We start from the raw sequence: 26,819 nt of genomic DNA, 5'->3' as shown, positions 1-26,819 counted from the left end.
CTTAAATCTTAGATTAGTGAACCTCTCTGTGTGAAGCCAGTTATCCGGGATAGGACTGCTGACAGTAACCCCATCATTCCTCTCTGTCCACACTTGTATAATGACTGTAAGGCCACAACTCATGCAGATGATCAATATGTTCCTCCATTTCTTATTTTATAAACTATCATCTTCAATGAGGAAACAAGAAACAATCGACGTCTCTATAACCGAGATATCCTCAAAAATACCACAGTGAAACTGCTGCAGTTGATACAACCTCATTTCAATGGTTGCATAAGCCTTGACATTTGTACTACATGATTCATGCAGCTGGTGTGGAGGCTGCCTGATTCCCAACGCAATCAGGAGAGGCACCAAAATGTACCACAAAAAATTATGCCAAGGTCAATTGGAAGTGATATCAGGAAACATACTTCCATTGGAAAGGACAGGGAAACCTTGGAATACTATCCCTCAAGGCTCAGCCAACTGAAAATTTCATAAGTAAGAGTGACAGGTTTTTTGTTAGTTAAAGACATGTGCAATCCAAGACAGGAAGATGAAAATGAAAAGCAGATCAGCTATGAGGGGTGTTGCCTGGACGTCACAGTATTGCTGTTCAGACAGAGGAATGTAGTGGACAGTCAGAGGTGGAATTGCATGATTAGGGATTAGAAAAAGGATTTAAGTGGATGCCGTAGTTAGGGCAGATGATAGTACTGCAATATTTGAAACACATATACAGTATACTGTAAATTTACAAAAATGATATGAAGTGAATTCTGTACAGTGGTTTATAAAGTGGGGTCTTGGACTCAGGTAAAAGCACGTCACTATTTCTGCTTCTTTAAGTAAATCCAAGTCCATATTGTGGGGAAAGTGTATTAATTAATGGACAACATGAATGAACCATTTGGACAGTGGATTGTCTCAAAAGGCACTGCTATCTGCCTTTTGAGGTCACTTTGCATGTCCAGCAGCTGGGCCTGTTGTCTGCAAAATTGGTCCACACTCTTCTAGTCAGTCTGGTAGGGATCTCTACATTTTGCCGTTGGGAACAAGATGGTGTTGAATGAGTGGGTTGTTCTGAATCTTTACATTAAATGTGAATGTTCACTGCATACTCCATTGTATATACTTGAGATACAGACTGCTTTCCCAGAGGATTCTTTTTCATCTTGAGTGCTCATGGGCTTGGGATTCTTGTAATTGGACAACATGATACATTTCTTGCAAGGAAGCTTTGAGATTGTCTTTGAAGTGTTTTCTTTGTTCTCCAGGAAATCTCTCCTTGTGGTGGAACCTAAACTTGTGTGTTTGGATCTGGAGGTCAGGTCAGGTATGCAGGAGATGTGGCCTAACCACTGAAGGTGGTTGAGCTGATCAGGCTCTCCATGTCATAGAAACATAGAAAATAGGTGCAGGAGTAGGCCATTCGGCCCTTCGAGCCTGCACCACCATTTATTATGATCATGGCTGATCATCCAACTCAGAACCCTGCACCAGCCTTCCCTCCATACCCCCTGATCCCCGTAGCCACAAGGGCCATATCTAACTCCCTCTTAAATATAGCCAATGAACTGGCCTCAACTGTTTCCTGTGGCAGAGAATTCCACAGATTCACCACTCTCTGTGTGAAGAAGTTTTTCCTAATCTCGGTCCTAAAAGGCTTCCCCTTTATCCTCAAACTGTGACCCCTTGTTCTGGACTTCCCCAACATCGGGAACAATCTTCCTGCATCTAGCCTGTCCAATCCCTTTAGGATTTTATACGTTTCAATCAGATCCCCCCTCAATCTTCTAAATTCCAACGAGTACAAGCCCAGTTCATCCAGTCTTTCTTCATATGAAAGTCCTGCCATCCCAGGAATCAATCTGGTGAACCTTCTTTGTACTCCCTCTATGGCAAGGATGTCTTTCCTCAGATTAGGGGACCAAAACTGCACACAATACTCCAGGTGTGGTCTCACCAAGGCCTTGTACAACTGCAGTAGTACCTCCCTGCTCCTGTACTCGAATCCTCTCGCTATAAATGCCAGCATACCATTCGCCTTTTTCACCGCCTGCTGTACCTGCATGCCCACTTTCAATGACTGGTGTATAATGACACCCAGGTCTCGTTGCACCTCCCCTTTTCCTAATCGGCCACCATTCAGATAATAATCTGTTTTCCTATTTTTGCCACCAAAGTGGATAACCTCACATTTAAACTGTTGGCCTCGGAGATGGCACTGATATTGATCTGCCTAATCTGTCAATGGATTTGGAGAGATTCCCTGGCATCAGTGTTGGATGTGTTGGACCAATGCTTTGAGATGCCAACCATAAGTTATCCATATATATATAACAGAGAGTGAGGTTAACGACTTCTCAATGAATTGAATGATTGGTGTTGGGTTTCTGGTCTTGAACTTCAAACACCCATGTCATCAGTAAAGTAAAGGTTGCACAGGCACACAAGGAGGATGAGGAGAGATCTCATAACACTCAACTTTGAACATACCTAATATATTAAAATTACACCAACCTACAGAGATTATAGAACTTAGAACATAGAAAACCACAGCACAGTACAGGCTCCATGGGCACCATTTTGTGCCGATCTTTTAACTTGCCCTAAGGTCAAGAGTGGGGCGCCAGAGGATTGGGAAATTTTTAAAGAGCAACAGAAGATAACTAAAAAGGCAATATGGGGAGAAAAGATGAGGTATGAAAGTAAGCTAGCCAAGAATATAGTAAAAGCTTCTTTAGGTATGTGAAGATGAAAAAATTAGTTAAGACCAAAGTTGGGCCCTTGAAGACAGAAATAGGTGAATTTATTATGGGGAACAAAAATGGCAGATGAGTTGAACAGGTACTTTGGATCTGTCTTCACTAGGGAAGACACAAACAATCCCCCAGATGTAATAGTGGCCAGAGGACCTCGGGTAACGGAGGAACTGAAGGAAATTCACATTAAGCAGCAAATGGTGTTGGATAGACTGATGGGACTGAAGGCTGATAGATCCCCAGGGCCTGATGGTCTGCAACCCAGGGCACTTAAGGAGGTGGCTCTAGAAATCGTGGATGCATTGGTAATCATTTTCCAATGTTCTGTAGATTCAGGATCAGTTCCTGTGGTTTAGAAGGTAGCTAATGTTATCCCCCTTTTTAAGAAAGGAGGGAGAGAGAAAACATGGAATTATAGACCAGTTAGCCTGACATCAGTGGTGGGGAAGGTGCTGGAGTCAATTATAAAAGATGAAACAGCGGCACATTTGGATAGCAGTAGCAGGATCAGTCCGAGTCAGCATGGATTTATGAAGGGGAAAACATGCTTGACTAATCTTCTGGAATTTTTTGAGGATGTAACTATGAAAAGGGACAAAGGAGAGTTAGTGGATGTAGTGCACCTGGACTTTCAGAAAGCCTTTGATAAGGTCCCACTTAGGAGATTAGTGGGCAAAATTGGAGAACCTGGTATTGGGGGTAGGGTACTGACATAGATAGAAAATTGGTTGGCAGACAGGAAACAAAGAGTAGGGATTAACGGGGTCCCTTTCAGAACGGCAGGCAGTGACTAGTGGGGTACCGCAAGGCTCGGTGCTGGGTCCGCAGCTATTTACAATGTACATTAATGATTTAGATGAAGAGATTAAAAGTAACATTAGCAAATTTGCAGATGACACAAAGTTGGGTGGCAGTGTGAAATGTGAGGAGGATGTTATAGGAATGCAGGGTGACTTGGACAGGTTGGGTGAGTGGGTAGATGCATAGCAGATGCAGTTTAATGTGGACAAATGTGAGGTTATCCATTTTGGTGGGAAAAACAGGAAGACAGATTACTATCTGAATCGTGTCAAGTTAGGAAAAGGGGAAGTACAACGAGATCTTGGTGTCCTTGTTCATCAGTCACTGAAAGTAAGCATACAGGTACAGCAAGTAGTGAAGAAAGCTAATGGCATGTTGGCCTTCATAACAAGGGGAGTTGAGTATAGGAACAAAGAGGTCCTTCTGCAGTTATACAGGGCCCTGGTGAGACAACATCTGGAGTATTGTGTGCAGTTTTGGTCTCCAAATTTGAGGAAGGCCATTCTTGCTATTGAGGGAGTGCAGCACAGGTTCACGAGGTTAATTCCTGGGATGGCGGGACTGTCATACGTTGGAAGATTGGAGCGACTGGGCTTGTATACACTGGAATTTAGAAGAAGGAGAGGGGATCTGATTGAAACATAAGATTATTAAGGGATTGGACATGCTAGAGGCAGGAAACATGTTCCCGATGTTAGGGGAGTCCAGAACCAGAGGCCACAGTTTAAGAATAAGAGGAAGGCCATTTAGAATGGAGTTGAGGAAAAAATTTTTCACCCAGAGAGTTGTGGATCTGTGGAATGCTGTGCCTCAGAAGGCAGTGGGGGCCAATTCTCTGGATGTTTTCAAGAAAGAGTTAGATAGAGCTCTTAAAGATAGTGGAGTCAAGGGATATGGGGAGAGGGTAGGAACGGGATACTGATTGTGGATGATCAGCCATGATCACAGTGAATGGCGGTGCTTGCTCGAAGGGCCGAATGGCCTATTCCTGCACCTATTGTCTATTGTCAATCTAATCTTTCCCTCCTACACAGTCCTCCTTTTTCCTATCATCCATGTGTCTATCTAAGAGTTCCTTAAATGCCTCTAATGTATCTGTCTCGCCCACTACCCCTGCAGGGTGTTGCACACACTCACCACTCTCTATGTAAATAACTTGCCTCTGACATTCTCCCCTTTACTTTCCTCCATTTACTTTAAAATATGCCCCTGGTATTAACTATTTCCACCTGGGAATAAGTCTCTGGCTGTGCACTCGTTTCATGTCTCTGATCATCTTGCACAGGTCTATCAAGTTATCTCTCCAAAGACAAAAGCCCTAGCTTGCACAATATATCTTCATTACTCATGCCCTCAAGTCCAGGCAGTATCTTGGTAAATCACCTCTGTATACCATCTAAAGCTTCTGCATCTTTCCTATAATAAGAAGACTAGAACTAAACTCAGTATTCCAGGTGTGGTCTAACTAGGGCTTTATAGAGCTGCAACGTTACCTCACAGCTCTTTGACTTAATCCCTGACTAATGAAGACAAATAACTTTATGCCTTCTTAACCACCCTATCAACTATAGTTACAACAGTGCAAAGAAATACCGTAATTTGATAAAGAGCAGACCATGGTCACGGTAAAAAAAAAAGTCTCAAAGTCCCAATAGCCCCAACGTCTCATGTAGAAGGAAGAAACTCTCCCTGCCGTGAGCTTCCAGTGCCGCAAACTTGCCGGTGCAGCATCCTGGAAGCACCCGACCACAGTCTGACTCTGAGTCCGTCCGAAAACTTCGAGCCTCCGACCAGCCCCCCCGACACCGAGCACCATCTCTGCTGAGTGCTTCGATCCCAGCCCCCGTTCGCCAAGCAACAGGCAAAGCCGAGGATTTGGGGCCTTCCCCACCGGAGGTTTTGGATCACACAGTAGCAGCGGCGGCGAAGCAAGCATTTCAGAAGTTTCACCAGATGTTCCTCCGTGCTCTCACGCCTGCCTCCATCAAATCAGAATTGTGCACGGCCCCCTACTTGACAGATTACAGATATTCATCACAGGAGAGTCTGCATCGCACCACCATCCTCTCCTCTTCCTATGAAGGCCAATGTGCCAAAAGCTTTTTTAAAAGACTCTATCTACCTGTGCCTCCACTTGCAATGAATTGTGGACCTGTATTTCCACCACATTTCTCAGAGCCCTACAGTTCACTGTGTAAGACCTACCCTTATTGGCCCTACTGAAGTGCAACACCTTGCGCTCCTCTACATTAAATTTCATCTGCCATTTCCCCAGCGGATCCAGATCCCACTGCAAGCTCAAGTAGCATTCTTCGCTGTCCACTATACCCTTGGTGTCATCCAGATCATTGAGATAGATGACAAACAACAATGAAATCAGCACTGATTCCTGAGGCACTCCACCAGTCAAAGGCCTCTATAAGATTAGCAGGACTTTTCCAAGCCATGCCGACTATTCCTAATCAGTCCATGTCTACCCAAATACTGATCCCTTAGAATACCTTCCAGTAACTTTCCCATTACTGATGTCAGGCTCTCCAGCCTATAATTTCCTGCTTTATTTTTAGAGCCTTTCTTCAACTGTGGAACAATGTTAGCTATCCTCCAATCCTCCAGTACCTCACCTGTCACTGAGGATGATTTAAGGGGCTAGGGCCCCTGCAATTCCTGCACATGCCTCCCGCAGAGCCCTTTGCCTTTGTAATTTAGCTACAACTGTGGTCACTGTTCAACACAACTCTGTTCATTCCCAATAGCTTTAAACAGACGATAATTTTCGATGATATTGTAATTTGTGCAGTACTGCTTCGGGAAGATAGAGGGTTTAAATTTGCTACCTCCATGGGGTTTCAGGGCAACACTTGTATATGAATCTAAATATTTTAAATGCAATAACTGGATGATTACATTTATTTAGAGTCATAGATTTATAGAGCACGACTGCACAGAAACAGTCCTTTCGGCCCATCTTCTCCAAGCCACACTATTATTTTGCCAAGTCCCATTGCCCTCCCAGCCATGTACTCATCAAAAACTTCTCTTAAAGGCTGAAACCAAATCCACATCCATCATCTCCGGTGGCAGAATTTGTATAATTCTACAATAATAACTGCATTACATATACAACCTTTTTTTTTTCAAATATGCACTCATTTTAAGGCAGCTATCACATTTTCCACATGCTGAAAATGATAAAGGATATTTAATGTCAGGACAGTCAGTCGATGTTGATGTTTCAAACCAATCATTTGTTGGCATGCGGATGAGCTGAATAAATGGACATTCATGTTTAAACATTGCAGCACTTAATGAATGCCAGTAACAACATTTCAGCGCAGTTATTAAATGGGCCTTCTCTAGGACCTTGTGAAAAATTTCCTGTGCTTATTTTACAAAAGGGGGAAAAAAAGTTTATGAAAGAGTTCACCGACAGCAAGAGTGATTTTCTGCAGATTCCAAATAATGTGTAGGAGAGGAGTCAGTCTGCACAGAGCATGCAGTAAAGCAATTTTACTGCTCAACAAGAGTAAATCATGCAAGGCAGCAAGGAGCCGAGCCTGATTTCATTCTCAGGTTAGAATTCAAGCCGTCTCATTTATTAAGACCAGTTTTGATACACATTTGCTTTGAACCTTTTTAATTCCCTTCAGCTTCAGAGTTTGTTTCTGTACAACTCTGTATATTTGTGATATTGTCACACATAATCATTTGGAGCACATTAGTTACAGCGAGACAGAGGCTGCAGTTCAGGTCAGTGTAACTTCTTGAGGTGGAATTACTCATGTTAATGCACATAAATAATGACTTTATAAATGAATAATGGTAATGTAATGTGTCCTCACCCCACACTTCCTTCAAAACATTGTACCAGACTGGAATGTATAGAAATCGTAATCCAGGAGCAAATTCATTGGAATTTAGTAACTGAACTAACAAATCAGTTAAAGGTGTGTGCTGTGGGTTGCTAAGTACCCCTAGACACACGGATCAGTGAAAAGACATTTCTAGATAGAATTTTGGAAATGATAAAACTAAGTGATCTAGTGATAAATGAACTTTGTAAAATATGACGAAGGGTCTCAGCCTGAAACGTCGACTGCACCTCTTCCTACAGATGCTGCCTGGCCTGCTGCGTTCACCAGCAACTTTGATGTGTGTTGTTTGTAAAATATAGTAGCTCTTTCAGGAAGTAAAATTCTTGTTTCTTTAGCGATACAGCATGGAACAAGACTTTTTGGCCTATTGAGCCGCACCGCCCAGCAACCCGCTTATTTAACGTTAGCCTACATTGTATCGGTTAGTAGGTTACGTAAGGGGGTTTCGTCTCTTATGTTACTGCGTAGGCTAATTAAAATGGCTTCTTTGTTATGTTATACTTGGGAATGCTTCTTTGTTATATTAAATGCTGAGAAAGTCCTCCCGCTAGCAGTTTGTTGAATCACGTTACTGATAAGAAGATGTTATGAACCAATTGGGATAGCTGTTATGTTTTTGGTGTATCTGTAAGATATTGTATGCGCGGGGTTTTGGGGGAGAAGGCGGGAGAAAGAGAGACAGAGGATGGACCGGGTGCTGTGATGTCCACTAACGGGATCGGACCCTGAGGAGGGCGTTCGGCAAGGAGACGGAGACAGACTCGTGTGGAGCGTCTGGTTGACCACTGACATTGGTCCCAGGCGGCCGGTCAAGGTGGGCAGAGGGGTCGCAGGGCGAAGAAGAGTCCTGAGCTCCAACTGTTTGTGCACGAAGAGATTGAACTTTGATAAGTGTGGCGCCTTTTATTTTCCTTTTATATTTTATTCTCTATTAATTATATAGTTCCAGTAATATCTATAAACTGTAAATCATTCAATTGTATCTGGTGTATTGTCTGTTATTTGGGCGGGGTGGGGTACATCACACAGCTTCCACACAAACTAATTACCCAGTTTGGTGGGGCCGAGGGCTGTTTCCCTAGATGACAGTGAGCCAAGCGACCCTGAGGTTGGCCAGGGCGCCTACAGTTAATTGGTCATTGTAAATTGTTACAGGACTTTGTTCTTGGACTTTGGGAGGAAACCGGAGGAAACCCACACATTCCATCCCTGCAAACTCCTTGCAGTCAGTGTCACAATTGAACTCTGAACTCTGATACCCTGAGCTGTAATGGCTTTGTGCTGACCGCTACGCTACTGTGACACCCTTATTAAATTGAGAGCTATGTTAAGCACAGCATAAGACACAGGAGCATGATTAGGCCATTCAGCCCATCGAGTCCTCCCACCATTTCATCATGGCTGATCCCAGATCCCATCCAACCCCATGCACCTGCCCTCTCACCATATCCCTTGATGCTGCAACCAATCAGAAATCTATCAACTTCCGCTTTAAATATACCCATGGACTTGGGCTCGATCACAGTCTGTGGCAGAGTATTCCACAGATTCACCACTCTTTGGCTAAAAAAATTCCTTCTTACTTCTGTTCTAAAAGGTCGACCCTCAATTTTGAGGCTGTGCCCTCTAGTTCTGGATACCCCCACCAGAGAAAGCATCCTCTCCTCATCCACCTTATCCAGTCCTTCTAACATTCGGTAGGTTTCAATGAGATCCCCACGCATTCTTCTAAATTTCAGTGAGTACAGGCCCAAAGCTGCCAGATGCTCCTTTTATGTTAACCTCTTCATTCTTGGAATCATCCTCATGAACCTCCTCTGGACTCTCTCCAATGACAACACTTCCTTTCTGAGATAAGGGGCCCAAAACTGTTGACAATACTCCAAATGCAGCCTGGCTAGTGTCTTATAGAATTCTGGCATTATCTCCTCATTTTTATATTCTATTCCCCTTGAAATAAATGCCAAAGTTGCATTTGCCTTCTTTACCACAGACTCAACCTGTGAATTAACCTTCTGAGAGTCTTGCACGTGGACTCCTAAGTCCCTCTGCACCTCTGATGCTTGAACCTTCTCCCCATTTAGATAATAGTCTGCACTATTGTCCTAACGCTGCATTCCATCTTCCACTTTTCTGCCCATCCTTCAAATTTGTCTAAGTCCTGCTGCGATCGCATTGCTTCCTCAGCACTACCTACCCCTCCACCTATCTTTGTATCATCCGCAAACTTTGCCACAAAGCCATCAATTCCATTATCTAAATCATTGACAAACAATGTGAAAAATAGCAGTCCCAATATTGACCCCTGGGGAACACCAGCCAATCAGAAAAGGACCTTATTCCCACTCACGGCCTCCTGCCTGTCAACCATTCTGCTACCCATGCCAGTATCTTTCCTGTAACACCATAGAATTTTATCTTGTTAAGCAGCCTCATGTGAGGCACCTTATCAAATGCCTTCTGAAAATCCGAGTAAATGACATCCAATGCCTCTCCTTTGTCCACCCTGCTTGTTACTTTCTCGGAGAATTCTAACAGATTTGTCAGGCAAGATTTCCCTTGACAGAAACCATGCTGACTTTGATTTATTTTATCATCTGTCTCCAAGTAACCCGAAACATTGTCCTTAATAATGGACTCCAGCACTTTCCCACCATTATGCTGGCCTGTGTCATTCTGGCTGCAGTGGAACTTTTAACTACTAAGGAGCTGTACAGAGGAACAAACGCAGAATGCTGGAAGAATTCAGCAGGTCATGTAGCATCTGTGGAGTGGAAGAAACAGTGATTGTTTCTGGCTGAGATCCTTCAACAGGACTGGAAAGAATAAGGGATGAAACCATAGATAAGAAGGCTTTTTTTAGCATGTCAACCAGACAGTCAGCTATTCTTGTCCGGCGTGTGGTGTCAGGTTTAGTCTCCTTTCGGATTAACCGGGTCACGATATGAATGTTCCTGACTCGACCCTTTTTTTTACGAGACCAAGTGGCTAGCTCGATGCTCAACCTGGCACGGATGGAAAGCGTGCTCAGTGGGGTGGCTCGATGTGGATTCAAGCTCGGGAGCCTTCGCTCCGGAGTCCGGCACTGATGCTATTGTGCTACCAGCTGGCCCGATAAGAAGGTGGGGGGAGGGGAAGTACAAGCTAGCAGGTGACAGCTGATCCAGGTGAGGGGGAAGATTGGTGGGTGGTTGATGTGAGAAACAGGGAGGTGATAGGTGGAAGAGGGAAAAGGCCAAGGAAGAAGGAATCTGATAGGAGAAGAGAGTGGAGCGTGGGAGAAAGGGAAGGTCGAGGGGCACCAGATGGGCAGGTGAGGAGAAGAGGAGGGGTAGGAGGGGAACCAAAATGGGGAATAGAAAAAGAGAGGAGGGGAAGCGGGGAGAAATCGATGTTCATGCTATCAGGCTGGAAGCTACCCAGGCAAAATATCAGGTGTTGCTCCCCTCGCAGTCCCTCAACCCCACGTTTGACTCTCAGATTACTTATCCGTAATGTAAATTCCAACACACAAGCCAGAGATCAAATAGGTCAAACCAGTTCTAAAGGTGGTGAAAACCTGGCCCGAGGGTGCAATCTCTGCCCTGCAGGACTGCTTTGATAATACAAACTGGAGAATGTTCTGGAGGCTGTTCCCGATGGAAACCATGCTAACATTGAGAAATACGTGGATCCTGCAACCAGCTACATGGAGAAGGGTACTGAGAATGTTACCATCACCCAACACATCCCGGGTGAGGGCAAATCAGAAGTCATGGCTTTCCGCAGAGGTCTGTGCATGGCTGAGGGATCGTGATACTGTCTTTAGATCGGGGGATGTGACAGCTCTCGGGAAAGCGTTTTCCAGCTCCATCACGAAGCTGAAATGGGAGCCTTCTCAGAGAATTTGCAGCCAACTCTGCAATAGCAGAGACATGAGGTTGAGTGTAGTAGGGAAATCAGAGAATTATAGACTACACATCTACCCTGCGTGTCAGTGACCAGGATGCTACACACCCTGCGTGGTTGAATGTCTTCTACACCCGGTTCGGTGCACAGAATAAAGTGCAGGTGAGGAAGGCACCCCTCCCCTAGGGGTGCAGACACTCCGCCAGTCCGAAGCTGAGGTGAGGAAGACCCTGGCCAGAATCAACCTATGCAAAGCTGCAGGGCCTGATAACATACCAGGTCAGGTTTTGAGAGACTACGCAGCCCTGCTGACGGAGGTGCTGATGGAAAAATTCAACATCTCTCTGGAACAATCCATTGTCCCCTCAGTTTTCAAGGCAGCAGCCATCATTCCAGTGCCAAAGAAGGTGATGGTAACCTGCCTAAATGACTATCTTTCAATTAAGTGCATCAGCTTCCTGGGACTTCACATCACGAACGACCTCACTTGGTCGCTTAATATCACCTCCCTGAGCAAGAAGGCACAGCAGCACCTCCACTTCCTAAGGAGACTGAGAAAAGTGAGGCTCCCCCTACCCTCATCTTAACTGCGTTTTACAGGAGCACCAGTGAATGTGTCCTGACAAGTTGCATCTTGATCTCGTATGGGAGCAGTCAAGCGTCAAACCAGAAGTCCCTCCAAAGGACTGTGAACAGCTGAGAGGATCATAGGAGTGTCCCTACCATCCATCGGGGACATTTATCAGGAGATCTGCGAACGCATGGCTCTTGGGATTATTAAAGATCCCATTCATCTATCCATCATCCTTGTTGACCCTCCACCATCAGGCAGGGGACTTTGATGCATAAAAAGGAAGAACGGTCAGGATGGGAAACAGTTTCTTTCCCCAAGCAATTAGGCTTCTGAACTCCCTGCCGCATTGTATTCGAAGTGTCACTGGTTAATCTGTTCCGTACTTTACAATATTTAACATTAATGTTTGCTATTTATGTGTGATTCAGCTGTAGATTTTATTCTTATCTTTCATGAGTTATTGCATGTCATGAGTACTACCGCGCTTTGGAGAAACATTGTCTCACTTCTATATACATTATATGGTTATATACATTATACATATATGTCATGAAACGGTTATAAACTTGACTTGACTTGGCTCCAGCCTGAACGTGGCCTCATTGTGATAGTGGAGGTTTGCTCCTCTAATCTGAGAGTGTGTACGTCATGGCACTAATAGTGGCCTTGCTAAAACCTTAAAAAATCCTTGAAAATAATTCTGCAACATTGCTCCCTGTGTTAAACATGAAGTGCTTTTATTTTATTTATGTACATTTTCTGCTCAAGGTTTATCACACTAGATAAATGATACGTAAAAGCTGAAATGAAGGATTATAAAGACAAGTATGAAAACAGTGACAGGAATCATACGTAGAGTCAGGAAGTGGGGTACAACTGAACTTTGAATATGAAAACTGGCTTGAGATGATATCATTTCAAAGTATGAATTTTGATTTGCAAATTTAGTTTCTAAATTATAATGGTTAAAACAATTCAGGACTAACATTTGGAAACATGGGTTGGGAATCTTAGTATCTTTCACCACAAACCAAGCCAAAACCTGGACAAGTCTTGAAGGGCATACTTAGCAAAATGGGTCTGCAGTAGTAATGAGGGGTAATCCTATTTGATTTCTGTGTCACTGATCTACTTGTTACAGATGCATCTACCTGTGATAGCATTGATGGGACTGACTATTAATCGTTCTTGTGGAGACATAACCCTGCCTTCACAAGAAACACACTGTCATGTTCTGTGGCACTGGAGCCATACGCTCAGAACAGATCAGGTTGTTCAAATCTGGGAATCCATGAGGCATTGTGGACTATCTGCAGCAGCAGAAATGTATCCTGAATGATATGTAACTTCACGTCTCATCTTAGACCAAAAGACACAGGAGCGGAATCAGGCCATTCAGCCCATCGAGTCTGCTCCGCCATTCCATCATGGCTGATTCCGGATCCCACTCAACCCCATACATCTGCCTTCTCACCATAACCTTTGATGCCCTGACCAAGCAGGAAACGATTAACTTCCGCCTTAGGTACACCCACGGACTTGAATTCCACTGCAGTCTGTGGCAGAGTGTTCCACAGATTCACTACTCTCTGGCTAAGAAAAATTCCTCCTTGCCTCTGTTCTAAGAGGTTGTCCCTCAATTTTGAGGCTGTGCCCTCTAGTTCTGGATACCGCACCATAGGCAACATCCTCTCCACATCCACTTATCTAGTCCTTTCAACACTCGGTAGGTTTCAATGAGATCCATCTGCATTCTTCTAAATCCCAGTGAGTACAGGAATTTATCTCTTATTTTACCATTACTGTCACACCAGTGCATCAATCCTGGTTCAGTATGGTGAACTGAACTGTAGCTGCCTTTATGGAATTTGTATGTTCTACATGTGAGCATGTGGGTTTCCTCCAGGTGCTCTGGTGTCCTCCCACGTTCCAAAGATGTACGGGTCAGGCTCAGTAAATTGTCGGCATGCTATGTTGGCTCTGTAAGTGTGGCGACACTTGCCAGCACAATCCTTGCTGCTTTTGTTTGATGCAAACGAGATTTCACCGTACGTTTTGATGCATATGTGGCAAATAAAAGTTAATCTTAGATCTTAATCTTATCGAAGAGCAGACCAAAAGCAGAAGGAGGCAGTTCAGAGAAAAAGAGGTGTCAGACTCAAAATGAGTTAACGCAGTTTCTTCCACGGTGGCATAATGGTGAGTACAACACTTCACAAGTACAGGCGACATAGGTTCAATTCCCACCGCTGCCTGTAAAGAGTTTGTATGTTTTCCCTGGGACTGTGTGGTTTTCCTCTGGGTGATCCATTTTCCAACTGCTTTCCAAAGACATGCCGGTTGGTGGGTTAATTGGTCATTGTAAATTGTCCTGTGATCAGGCTAGGGTTAAGTTGGAGTGGCACGGCTCAAGGGGCCAGAAAAGACTATTCCGTACTGTATTTCAATAAATAAATAAATAAACAAACAATGCCAAGTTGGCTATCTGACCAGTGATATGGCTGGCTGTCTCACTGGTCAGATCGCCAACTTGGCATGGAAGAATCTGAGTTACATGATCTCACAACCAGTGGAAAGATCTTGGTGCCACATCTTGGTGGTAGACATTTAAACATCCAAAAGATTCCCTCATTCTGATGGTGCCATTGGATTGCTGAAGCCAAGACTGAAGACTCTGCAGCTATGTTCAAGCAGAAGTGCTGAGTGGATGATCTTCTTGAGATCTCCCACAGAAGCTGGACCTCAAGGTGGCATTAAGAAACATAAATTCATAAAGCCAAACTGCACAGGCCAAACTGACCTTTTCCCACACTGCTGGATGGCCTTCAGAGATTTCTTTCTGCAATCAAAGATCTTGATTTTATCAACCTGGCCTTCAGCTCAAAGTCATTCTGTAGTGAGATCAGTTCTTCCTCCATCTTTACTGTTAATTCCTCTCTGTAAGTGCTCAGGAATGGATTTATCCCAAAGGTGGGAGGAGAAGATGGCGGCGCGACACAGCTCGCAGCGGCCACTCCGGTGGTGATGTCTGTTATTTGTCAAGTAGGGTGCCGTGCACAATCCTGATTTGATGGAGACGGACGTGAGAGCACTGAGGAACATCTGGTGAAACTTCTGAAATGCCTGCTTCGCTGCTGCTGCTACTGTGTGATCCAGAATCTCCAGAGGAGAAGGCCCCGAGTCCTTGGCTTTTGCTTGTTGCTCGGCGGCCGGGGCGGGGTCGAAGCGCTCAGCAGAGGATGGCGCTCGGAGTGGCTGCGTCCGAGGGGCTGGTCGGAAGCTCAAAGTTTTCGGACAGACTCAGAGTCCACTGCAGTCGGGTGCTTCCAATGGTGCTGCATCGGCAAGTTGGCGGCGCTTGGAGGGTCATGGTAGGGAGAGTTCCTCCCTTCTTACGCCTGCGTGAGATGATGATCCTATCGGGACTTTATAACTTTTTTTTATTGTGCCCATGGTCTGCTCTTTATCAAATTATGGTATTGCTTTGCACTGTTATAACTATATGTTATAATTATGTGGTTTTATCAGTTTTAGTCTTGGTTTGTCCTGTGTTTTCTTGTGAAATCATTCTGGAGGAACGTTGTGTCGTTTTTTTAATGCATGCATTTCTAAATGACAATAAATGAAGACTGAGTGTCCTCATAATCTAATCCAATCTAATTACCCAATCTGGAACTTGGATTGAGAGAAGATCCTGAAATTTCTCTGACATGTCTTTATGCAGCTCATCCAGGAGGCACAGTATACCTGAAGATCAGCATCTGGTATTCGTTCTTTCTCCCTCATCCAACTCAGAGAGGCTCAGAAATGAGAAAAGTTTGTGATGGCCAATGTTGAACTTAACTTGACTTTGATAAGATTCATATAATTTCCTTGCAGTTAAAGATTGTTTTTATTAAACTTTGCAAATAATTCTGACAAATAAGCAATGTCAAGCTTAATATTCTTGAGTTGATAACTGAATCAAGCATTTGAGTCTTCAACGAATTTTATCACAGTTTCAAAAAGTGTGTAAAAGCCTCTCAGGCAGTTTCCTTTTAAGAGCCATCTGACTTCTGTGTGGAACAGCAAGCTTTCAAACTGTTCATCATTCTCAACACAAAGCTCTTGCAATAGTCAAGAATTGAGAGCATGGGAGTTGATTTTATTTACCACTGTGATAACAGTATTTAATAATTTGTGCAATTAATCACTTGGGTTTTTTTGTGACAAGATGCTGTCTGTGAATTGCACTGTGAATGATAAATATGGTAGGTACTGCTTATTTCAAGAAAGTAATAATCCCCCGGTGGTGGCCCAGATGTTGCACAAGCAAGGATGTTGGTGAACAAAATGTCCGTCTCTTTGAAAAATTGGTCAACAACCTGAAATATTGACTCTCCCTTCATATCTGTTTCTAGTCCTCTTGTAAATAACAACTCTTGAATCATGCTTTCATCTTTTTTGAAGTGAACATGACCAAGAAGCAAAGATTCGCTGCCTGGCAAAGTTGATTCATCCAACTGAACAGCGAATTCTGTTGACCTAAGTATGTTGCACAATGTGTCTTCCACATTCTCAGACAGTTCAACTGTTTATCTTTTAACACCTTTTTCACTGGGTGGGATCATTTTAATTATTTGGTCTGGTGACTCATGCAAAACCTCCCTTAGTGCTAGCAGAATCAGTTCTTCTCCAATTGTATTGGACTTTCCAGGTTTAGCAATGAACAATGAAATGTTGTACGAAGCATGCAAACCGTTACTGTTTTGTTGTGAAGTGCTGGCAACCGTGTTTTGAAGTGTTTTCTGTTTCTGAAATCTTTCATGTAGTGACTGAAAAATAACTCAAGTTCTTGTTTGCTCTCTTCAAAAGTTATTCTTTTCAAGTGTTCATGGAGCCTGGACAATTTCATTGCCTCATTTGAAAACAAAACATTTTCACTCAACAGACACATTGCTGCTGTTGGCTCCTTGGTGCTGGTATAAATCCATTATTTCAGCTACTCCACACTGTACTGTCCACACCTCTTGGTCTACTTCTGCTATTTTTGTTATGGATTAATGACCATGGTCAGTCACCTGTTTTTTAAGCCCAAACTCAAGCACTGTGATCAATAAAGGGAATTGTTATGACATCATCATAACTCAACCAAAACTTGGCTCTCTGTCTGAAAGTACATAAAGTGGGACAGCGATATCTCAGTTGGGCTATGGGCTAGAGAAATGCAGTCAAGACCATTCAAAAGGACAGAATCTGAACCCTACCCCATTGAATGCAATACCATAATTCACAGGAATTATGTCACTGCGAAATTAGAGTATGGGAACTAAGACCATAAGACCATAAGATATAGGAGTAGAAGTAGGCTATTTGACCCATATAGTCTATTCTGCTATTCAATCATGGACTGATCCAATTCTTCCAGTCATCCTCACTCCCCTGCCTTCTCACCATACCCTTTGATGCCCTGGCTAATCAAGAACCTATCTATCTCTGCCTTAAATACACCAAATGACTTGGCCTCCACAGCCGCTTGCGGCAACAAATTCCACAGATTTACCACCCTCTGACTAAAGTAGTTTCTCTGCATCTTTGTTCTAAATAGATGTCTTTCAATCCTGATGTTGTGTCCTCTTGTCCTAGACTCCCCTACCATGGGAAATAACTTTGCCATATCTAATCTGTTCAGGCCTTTTAACATTCGGAATGTTTCTATGAGATCCCCCCTCATTCTCCTGAACTCCAGGGAATACAGCCCAAGAGTTGCCAGACATTCCTCATGTGGTAACCCTTTCATTTCTGGAATCATTCCTGTGAATCTTCTCTGAACTCTCTCCAATGTCAGTATATCCTTTCTAAAATAAGGAGCCCAAAACTGCACACAATACTCCAAGTGTGATAGAAACATAGAAACATAGAAAATAGGTGCAGGAGTAGGCCATTCGGCCCTTCGAGTCTGCACCGCCATTTATTATGATCATGGCTGATCATCCAACTCAGAACCCCGCCCCAGCCTTCCCTCCATACCCCCTGATCCCCGTAGCCACAAGGGCCATATCTAACTCCCTCTTAAATATAGCCAATGAACTGGCCTCAACTGTTTCCTGTGGCAGAGAATTCCACAGATTCACCACTCTCTGTCTGAAGAAGTTTTTCCTAATCTCGGTCCTAAAAGGCTTCCCCTTTATCCTCAAACTGTGACCCCTCGTTCTGGACTTCCCCAACATCGGGAACAATCTTCCTGCATCTAGCCTGTCCAATCCCTTTAGGATTTTATACGTTTCAATCAGATCCCCCCTCAATCTTCTAAAGTCCAATGAGTACAAGCCCAGTTCATCCAGTCTTTCTTCATATGAAAGTCCTGCCATCCCAGGAATCAATCTGGTGAACCTTCTTTGTACTCCCTCCATGGCAAGGATGTCTTTCCTCAGATTCGGGGACCAAAACTGCACACAATACTCCAGGTGTGGTCTCACCAAGGCCTTGTACAACTGCAGTAGTACCTCCCTGCTCCTGTACTCGAACCCTCTCGCTATAAATGCCAGCATACCATTTGCCTTTTTCACCGCCTGCTGTACCTGCATGCCCACTTTCAATGACTGGTGTATAATGACACCCAGGACTCGTTGCACCTCCCTTTTTCCTAATTGGCCACCATTCAAATAATAATCTGTTTTCCTATTTTTGCCACCAAAGTGGATAACTTCACATTTATCCGCATTAAATTGCATCTGCCATGAATTTGCCCACTTACCCAACCTATCCAAGTCACCCTGCATCCTCTTAGCATCCTCCTCACAGCTAACACTGCCGCCCAGCTTTGTGTCATCTGCAAACTTGGAGATGCTGCATTTAATTCCCTCATCCAAGTCATTAATATATATTGTAAACAACTGGGGTCCCAGCACCGAGCCTTGCGGTACCCCACTAGTCACTGCCTGCTATTTTGAAAAGGTCCCGTTTATTCCCACTCTTTGCTTCCTGTCTGCTAACCAATTCTCTATCCACATCAATACCTTACCCCCAATACCGTGTGCTTTAAGTTTGCACACTAATCTCCTGTGTGGGACCTTGTCAAGAGCCTTTTGAAAATCCAAATATACCACAACCACTGGTTCTCCCCTATCCACTCTACTAGTTACATCCTCAAAAAATTCTATGAGATTCGTCAGACATGATTTTCCTTTCACAAATCCATGCTGACTTTGTCCGATGATTTCACCGCTTTCCAAATGCGCTGTTATCACATCTTTGATAACTGACTCCAGCAGTTTCCCCATCACCGACGTTAGGCTAACCGGTCTATAATTCCCTGGTTTCTCTCTCCCTCCTTTTTTAAAAAGTGAGGTTACATTAGCCACCCTCCAATACTCAGGAACTAGTCCAGAATCTAACGAGTTTTGAAAAATTATCACTAATGCATCCACTATTTCTTGGGCTACTTCCTTAAGCACTCTGGGATGCAGACCATGTGGCCCTGGGGATTTATCTGCCTTTAATCCCTTCAATTTACCTAACACCACTTCCCTACTAACATGTATTTCACTCAGTTCCTCCATCTCACTGGACCCTCTGTCCCCTACTATTTCTGGAAGATTATTTATGTCCTCCTTAGTGAAGACAGAACCAAAGTAATTATTCAATTGGTCTGCCATGTCCTTGCTCCCCATAATCAATTCACCTGTTTCTGTCTGTAGGGGACCTACATTTGTCTTTACCAGTCTTTTCCTTTTTACATATCTATAAAAGCTTTTACAGTCAGTTTTTATGTTCCCTGCCAGTTTTCTCTCATAATCTTTTTTCCCCTTCCTAATTAAGCCCTTTGTCCTCCTCTGCTGAACTCTGAATTCTCCCAGTCCTCAGGTGAGCCACTTTTTCTGGCTAATTTGTATGTTTCTTCTTTGGAATTGATACTATCCCTAATTTCTCTTGTCAGCCACGGGTGCACTACCTTCCTTGATTTATTCTTTTGCCAAACTGGGATGAACAATTGTTGTAGTTCATCCATGCAATCCTTAAATGCTTGCCATTGCATATCCACCGTCAATCCTTTAAGTGTCATTTGCCAGTCTATCTTAGCTAATTCACGTCTCATACCTTCAAAGTTACCCCTCTTTAAGTTCAGAACCTTTGTTTCTGAATTAACTATGTCACTCTCCATCTTAATGAAGAATTCCACCATATTATGGTCACTCTTACCCAAGGGGCCTCTCACGACAAGATTGCTAATTAACCCTTCCTCATTGCTCAAAACCCAGTCCAGAATAGCCTGCTCTCTAGTTGATTCCTCGACATGTTGGTTCAAAAAACCATCCTGCATACATTCCAAGAAATCCTCTTCCTCAGTACCTTTACCAATTTGGTTCACCCAATCTACATGTAGATTGAAGTCACCCATTATAACTGCTGTTCCTTTATTGCACACATTTCTAATTTCCTGTTTAATACCATCTCCGACCTCACTACTACTGTTAGGTGGCCTGTACACAACTCCCACCAGCGTTTTCTGCCCCTTAGTGTTACACAGCTCTACCCATATCGATTCCACATCTTCCCAGCTTATGTCCTTCCTTTCTATTGCATTAATCTCATCTTTAACCAGCAACGCCACGCCACCTCCTTTTCTTTCATGTCTATCCCTCCTGAATATTGAATATCCCTGAACGTTGAGCTCCCATCCTTGGTCACCCTGGAGCCATGTCTCTGTGATCCCAACTATATCATAATCATTAATAACAATCTGCACTTTCAATTCATCCACCTTGTTACGAATGTTCCTTGCATTGACACACAAAGCCTTCAGGCGCTCTTTTACAACTCTCTTAGCCCTTATACAATTATGTTGAAAAGTGGCCCTTTTTGATGCTTGCCCTGGATTTGTCGGCCTGCCACTTTTACTTTTCTCCTTACTACTTTTTGCTTCTACCCTCACTTTACACCCCTCTGTCTCTCTGCACTGGTTCCCATCCCCCTGTTGTGAACTAACCTCCTCTCGCCTAGCCTCTTTAATTTGATTCCCACCCCCCCCAACCATTCTAGTTTAAAGTCACCTCAGTAGCCCTCACTAATCTCCCTGCCAGGATATTGGTCCCCCTAGGATTCAAGTGTAACCCGTCCTTTTTGTACAGGTCACGCCTGCGCCAAAAGAGGTCCTAATGATCCAAAAACTTGAATCCCTGCCTCCTGCTCCAATCCCTCAGCCACGCATTTATCCTCCACCTCATCGCATTCCTACTCTCACTGTCGCGTGGCACAGGCAGTAATCCCGAGATTACTACCTTTGCAGTCCTTTTTCTCAACTCCCTTCCTAGCTCCCTATATTCTCCTTGCAGAACCTCTTCCCTTTTCCTACCTATGTCATTGGTACCTATATGCACCACGACCTCTGGCTCCTCACCCTCCCACTTCAGGATATCTTGAACACGATCAGAAATATCCCGGACCCTGGCACCAGGGAGGCAAACTACCATCCGGGTCTCTGGACTGCGTCCACAGAATCGCCTATCTGACCCCCTTACTATCGAGTCTCCTATCACAACTGCCCTCCTCTTCCTTTCCCTACCCTTCTGAGCTACAGGGCCAGACTCTGTGCCGGAGGCACGGCCACTGTCGCTTCCCCCCGGGTAAGCTGTCCCCCCCAACAGTACTCAAACAGGAGTACCTATTGTTAAGGGGCACAGCCACCGGGGTACTCTCTATTACCTGACTCTTCCCCTTCCCCCTCCTAACCGTGACCCACTTGTCTGTCTCCCGTGGCCCCGGTGTGACCACCTGCCTGTAACTCCTCTCTATCAACTCCTCACTCTCCCTGACCAGACGAAGGTCATCGAGCTGCAGCTCCAGTTCCGTAACGCGGTCCCTTAGGAGCTGCATCTCGATGCACTTGGCGCAGATGTAGACGTCCGGGAGGCTTGGAGACTCCAGAGCCTCCCACATCCGACACCGAGAACAACAAATTGCTCTCACACTCATACCGCCCCTCTCCTCAAATAACAACAGAAAATGAATACCAAACCTTCCTTGCTTCGCCCGTTTCTGCCTAAGCCCGTTGAGCCGAAGCCCTTAAGCATTCACTCCGCTCCCGGCTCACTCCGCAGCCCGCAAACTACGCTGCCCGCTCTATGAGGCTCTGTTCCTTTTAAATCTGCCGTGCTGCACAGCCCGACGTCACACACCTGCGCAGTCCCGCCTCTCTGAACGCTGTTGGAGAAAAAAAACCCGAAAATTTCAAAAATGTCTCACGAGTGCCTTATAAAGCCGCAATATCACACCTACTCCTGTATTCTATACATCTAGAAATGAATGCCAATATTGCATTTGCCTTCTTCACCACCATCTCAACCTGGAGGTTAACCTGTAGGGTATCCTGAACAAGGACTCCCAAGTCACTTTGCATCTCTGCATTTTGAATTCTCTCCCCTTCTAAATAATAATCTGCCCGTTTATTTCTTCCACCAAAGTGCGTGACCATACACTTTCCAACATTGTATTTCATTTGCCATTTATTTGCCCATTCCCCTAAACTATCTAAATCTCTCTGCAGGCTCTCTGTTTCCTCAACACTACCCACTCCTCCACCTATCTTTGCATCATTGGCAAATTTAGTCACAAATCCATTAATCCCATAGACCAAATCATAAAAATACATCATAAAAATCAGCGGTCCCATCACCAACCCCTGTGGAACTCCACTGGTAACCAGCAGCCAGCCAGAATAGAATCCCTTTATTCCCACTCCCTGTTTTCTGCCAATCAGCCAATGCTCCACCCATACTGGTAATTTCTCTGTAATTCCATGGGCTCTTATCTTGCTAAGCAGCCTCATGTGCGGCACCTTGTCAAAGGCCTTTTGAAATCGAAGTACACCACATCTACTGCATCTCCTTTGTCTACCCCGGTTGTAATTTTCTCAAAAAATTTCAGTAGGTTAGTTAGGCTGGATTTTCCTTTCAGGAAACTATGCTGGCTTTGGCCTATCTTGTCATGTTCCTCCAGGTACTACGTAATCTCATCCCTAACAATCGATTCCAACAACTTCCCAACCACTGATGTCAGGCTAACAGGTCTATAGTTTTCCTTTCTGCTGCCGCCCACCTTTCTTATATAGTGGAGTAATATTTGCAATTTTCTAGTCATTGGGTACAATGCCAGAATCTATCGATTCTTGAAAAATCATTGTTAATGCCTTCGCAATCTCTCCAGCTACTTCCTTCAGAACCTGAGGCTGCATTCCATCAGGTCCAGGAGATTTATCCACCCTCAGACCATTAAGCTTCTCAGTTGTAATTTTCACTGCATAAACTTCACTTCCCTGACACGCTTGAATGTCCAGTATACTGCAAATGTCTTCCACTGTGAAGACTGATGCAAAATGCGCATCCGGTTCCTGTGCTGTCTCTGCGTCTCTCATCACAATATCTCCAATGTCCTTTTCTATTGGTCCTATATCTACCCTCGATTCTCTTTTACCCTTTATATACTTAAAAATGCTTTTAGGTCTTGGATGTCAGTCACCAGCTTCCTTTCATAATTCATCTTTTCCTTCCAAATGACCTTCTTAGTTTCATTCTGCAAGTTTTTATAAGCTTCCCAATCCTCACTAGCTTTGGCTTCCTTGTAGGCCCTCTCATTTGCTTTTACTTTGGCTTTGATTTCACTTGTCAGCCATAGTAGTATCCTTTTTCCATTCAAAAATTTCTTCTTACTTGGAATATATCTGTCTTGCTCTTCCCTCACTTTTTGCAGAAACTACAGCCATTGCTGCTCTGCTGTCCTTCCTGCTAGTGTCCCTGCAGTGTTCTCGTGCAGTGTGTTGAAACTCTGACTAAACACCAAGTTAAACCGGAGCCAATGAAGACAGAGTCGTAGTAAGTTTAACCATTTACTGTTCACTCTTCCACATTAACAGCGCATGGTGAAAACTGTTGATAAAAAAAATACAAACATATACAGCGTCTGTTTCATTGTGGAGACCACGCGTTCTCTCTTCTTTTAGCCAGTGTCTCCAGCCGCCCCGAGTTAGGAGAGAGGGGTCCCGTCAAACCGTCATCGGGCCCGAGCCCACCCCGCGTTTGAAATTGAAAAGCCAACACACGCACCACCCGAACCGCCACTTCCTTAACAGAAACCGCGTTAATATTTTTACTTTAAATACTTTCACAGGAACTTACGGTGTTGCTTCTATAATGTTTCCTTGTGGGTAGAAACAGGTCACGCTGCACACATGGCACCCACCTTTACACCTTCCCGAACCGGAGGTTACACATAAGACACGGCGAAACCGGAGGTGATGTCATCACATGCCGTGATATACCATAGACAATGAGTTTACCTTTGTTATACTGTAACATAATTATCAATCTTTAACTTTAACTAGAAAATAGTTACAAACAAATCATTTAAAACGTAGACCCAACAAAGTCAAATAAGTGCCTTGAGGGCAACACAGTCCCTTTCCTGTCAACTTTGGCCAATTCTTCTCTCATGCCATTGTAATTTCCTTTATTCCACTGAAATACCAACACATTGGATTTTAGTTACTCCGTTTCAAATTTCAAAGTGAACTCGATCATATTGTGATCACTGTTCCTGAAGGGGTTCCTTAACCTGAAGCTCTCTTATCACCTCTGGATCATTGCACAACACCCAATCCAGCACAACCAATACCCTAGTGGGCTCAACAACGAGCTGTTCTAAAGAGCCATCCCTTAGACATTCTACAAATTCTCTCTCTTGAGGTCCAGTACTGATCTGGTTTTCCCAATCCACTTTCATATTAAAATCCCCAATGACTATCATGACATTGCCCTTCTGACATGCCTTTTGTTTCTCCTGCTGTAATTTGTAATCCACATCCCAGCTGCTGTTTGGATGCAATTGCTATTAGTGTCCTTTTACCCTTGCCATTTCTTAACTCAACCCATGGAGACTCTACACCTTCCAATCCTATGTCATTCCTTTCTAACGATTTAATATTATTTCTTATACACAGGGCCACACCACCTCCTCTGCCTACTAACCTATCTTTCCAATACACCTTATATCCTTGGACGTTCAGCTCCCAATGTCAGCCATCCTTTAGCCAAGTTTCAGAGATGGCCACAACGCTATATTTGCCAATCTGTAGCTGAATTTCAAGATCGTCCCTTTATCTTCATCGTCCTCTTAGAATCTGCCACTGTCTCCAGGAGGGTGGGGACAATATTGTCTACTTTAAGAACCACTGGTTTAAACCAATGATCTGTCATTTTATGTACATCTGATGTTAGGGGTAAAAAGTCCCACAATCTACCTGATCTATGAACATAAGAGTTAGGAGCAGGTTCTGGCCTGAGAAACCTGCTCTGCCATTCAATAATTTCATGTCTGATCTGGTCAAGGACACAGCTCCATCTACATACCTGCCTTTTCCTTATAACCCTTAATTCTCCAAATATGCAAAAATCTATCCAACTGTCTTAAGTATTTTATCCTCTACTGCTTCCTTGGGCAGAGTATTCCGCATTGCTGGGAAAAGCTGTTCCTCCTTATTTCCATCCTAATTTTATTCTCCCGAATCTTTGAGACTATGTCCCCTAGTTTTAGTCTGCAGACTTTCAGCGTCCTCTGCACAATTTGCTTTTGCTCTTAATTTAGCGTCATCAGCAAACTCAGATGTGCTACGCTCTGTCTCTTCAGCTAATTGCTAAATTGAATCGTGAGTGTTTGTGGACCCAACACAGAACCCCACTCACCACTGGTTGCCATTCAGAAAAACATCTTTTTATCCCAGTTCTCTGCCTTCTATTGGTTAACCAATCCTCTAATCAAGCTAAAATATTACCCCATCTCCATGTATCCTATCTTATGGATAGGTCTTTTATGTGGCACCGTATCAAAAGCCTTCTGGAAAACCAAGTATACACCTCCAGCTGTTTCTCACCATCCACTGTGCCTGTTACATCCATTAAAAGCTCCAGTAAATTTGTCAAACAGGACTTGACCTTCTTGAACATACTATGTCTGCCTGACAGAACCATTTCTATCCAGATGTCTTGCTATTTTTTATCTTAATGATTAAATGCCTGAAGCATTTTCCGAAGTACAGACATTAAGATAACTGCCCTATCGTTACCTGAATTCCACCTACTTTCTTTTTTAAACAGTGACATAACATTTGCTGCCTTCCTGTCTGCTAAGACTTGCCCAGTGTCCGGAGAATTTTGATAACTGTTCACCCTTGCCTCTGCTAGAGAGGGAGGAGGGACGCTTACAGGTCTACTTTGAGTTGATGGACTAGACACTATTCAAGGATTCATCTTCAAATCTGAATGGACAACTTCATCAAGACCTGTGTGGATGAGTGGGTGACTTTGAGAACATACCGGACATACCCCAAACCAAAAATGATGGATGAACCAAGAGATTCATAGTCTCCTGAGAGCTAGATCTGTGGCATTCAAGACTTGTGATCCAGAACTATAGAAAAAGTCCAGGTACCACCTACAGGAGGCGAATTTTAAGAGCAAAAGTACAATTCTGACTGAAGTTAGAAACGGAATGGAAGCACATCAGCTGTGGCAGGGTTTACAGGCCATTACTTCCTACAAAGAGAAACCTACCATCATGGATGGCTGTGATGCTTCACACCAGATGAGCCCAAAGCCTTTTCTGCACACTTTGAAAGGGAGAATAAAACTACACCTGTGCAAATCCCTGCGGCATTTGGTGACCATGTGATCTCCGTCTCGGCGGCCAATGTCAGAACATCGTATAAGATGATGAGAGGCATTGATCGTGTGGATAGTCAGAGGCCTTTTCCCAGGGCTGAAATGGCTGACATGAGAGGGCACAGTTTTAAGGTGCTTAGAGGGGATGTCAGGGGTAAGTTTTTTACGCAGAGAGTGGTGAGTGTGTGGAGTGGGCTGCTGGCGACTGTGGTGGAGGTGGATATAACAGGGTCTTGTAAGA

Source organism: Mobula birostris, chromosome 1, assembly GCF_030028105.1.
Source record: "Mobula birostris isolate sMobBir1 chromosome 1, sMobBir1.hap1, whole genome shotgun sequence".
Taxonomy (NCBI): Eukaryota; Metazoa; Chordata; class Chondrichthyes; order Myliobatiformes; family Myliobatidae; genus Mobula; species Mobula birostris.
Note: the sequence above shows the minus strand (reverse complement) of the source record.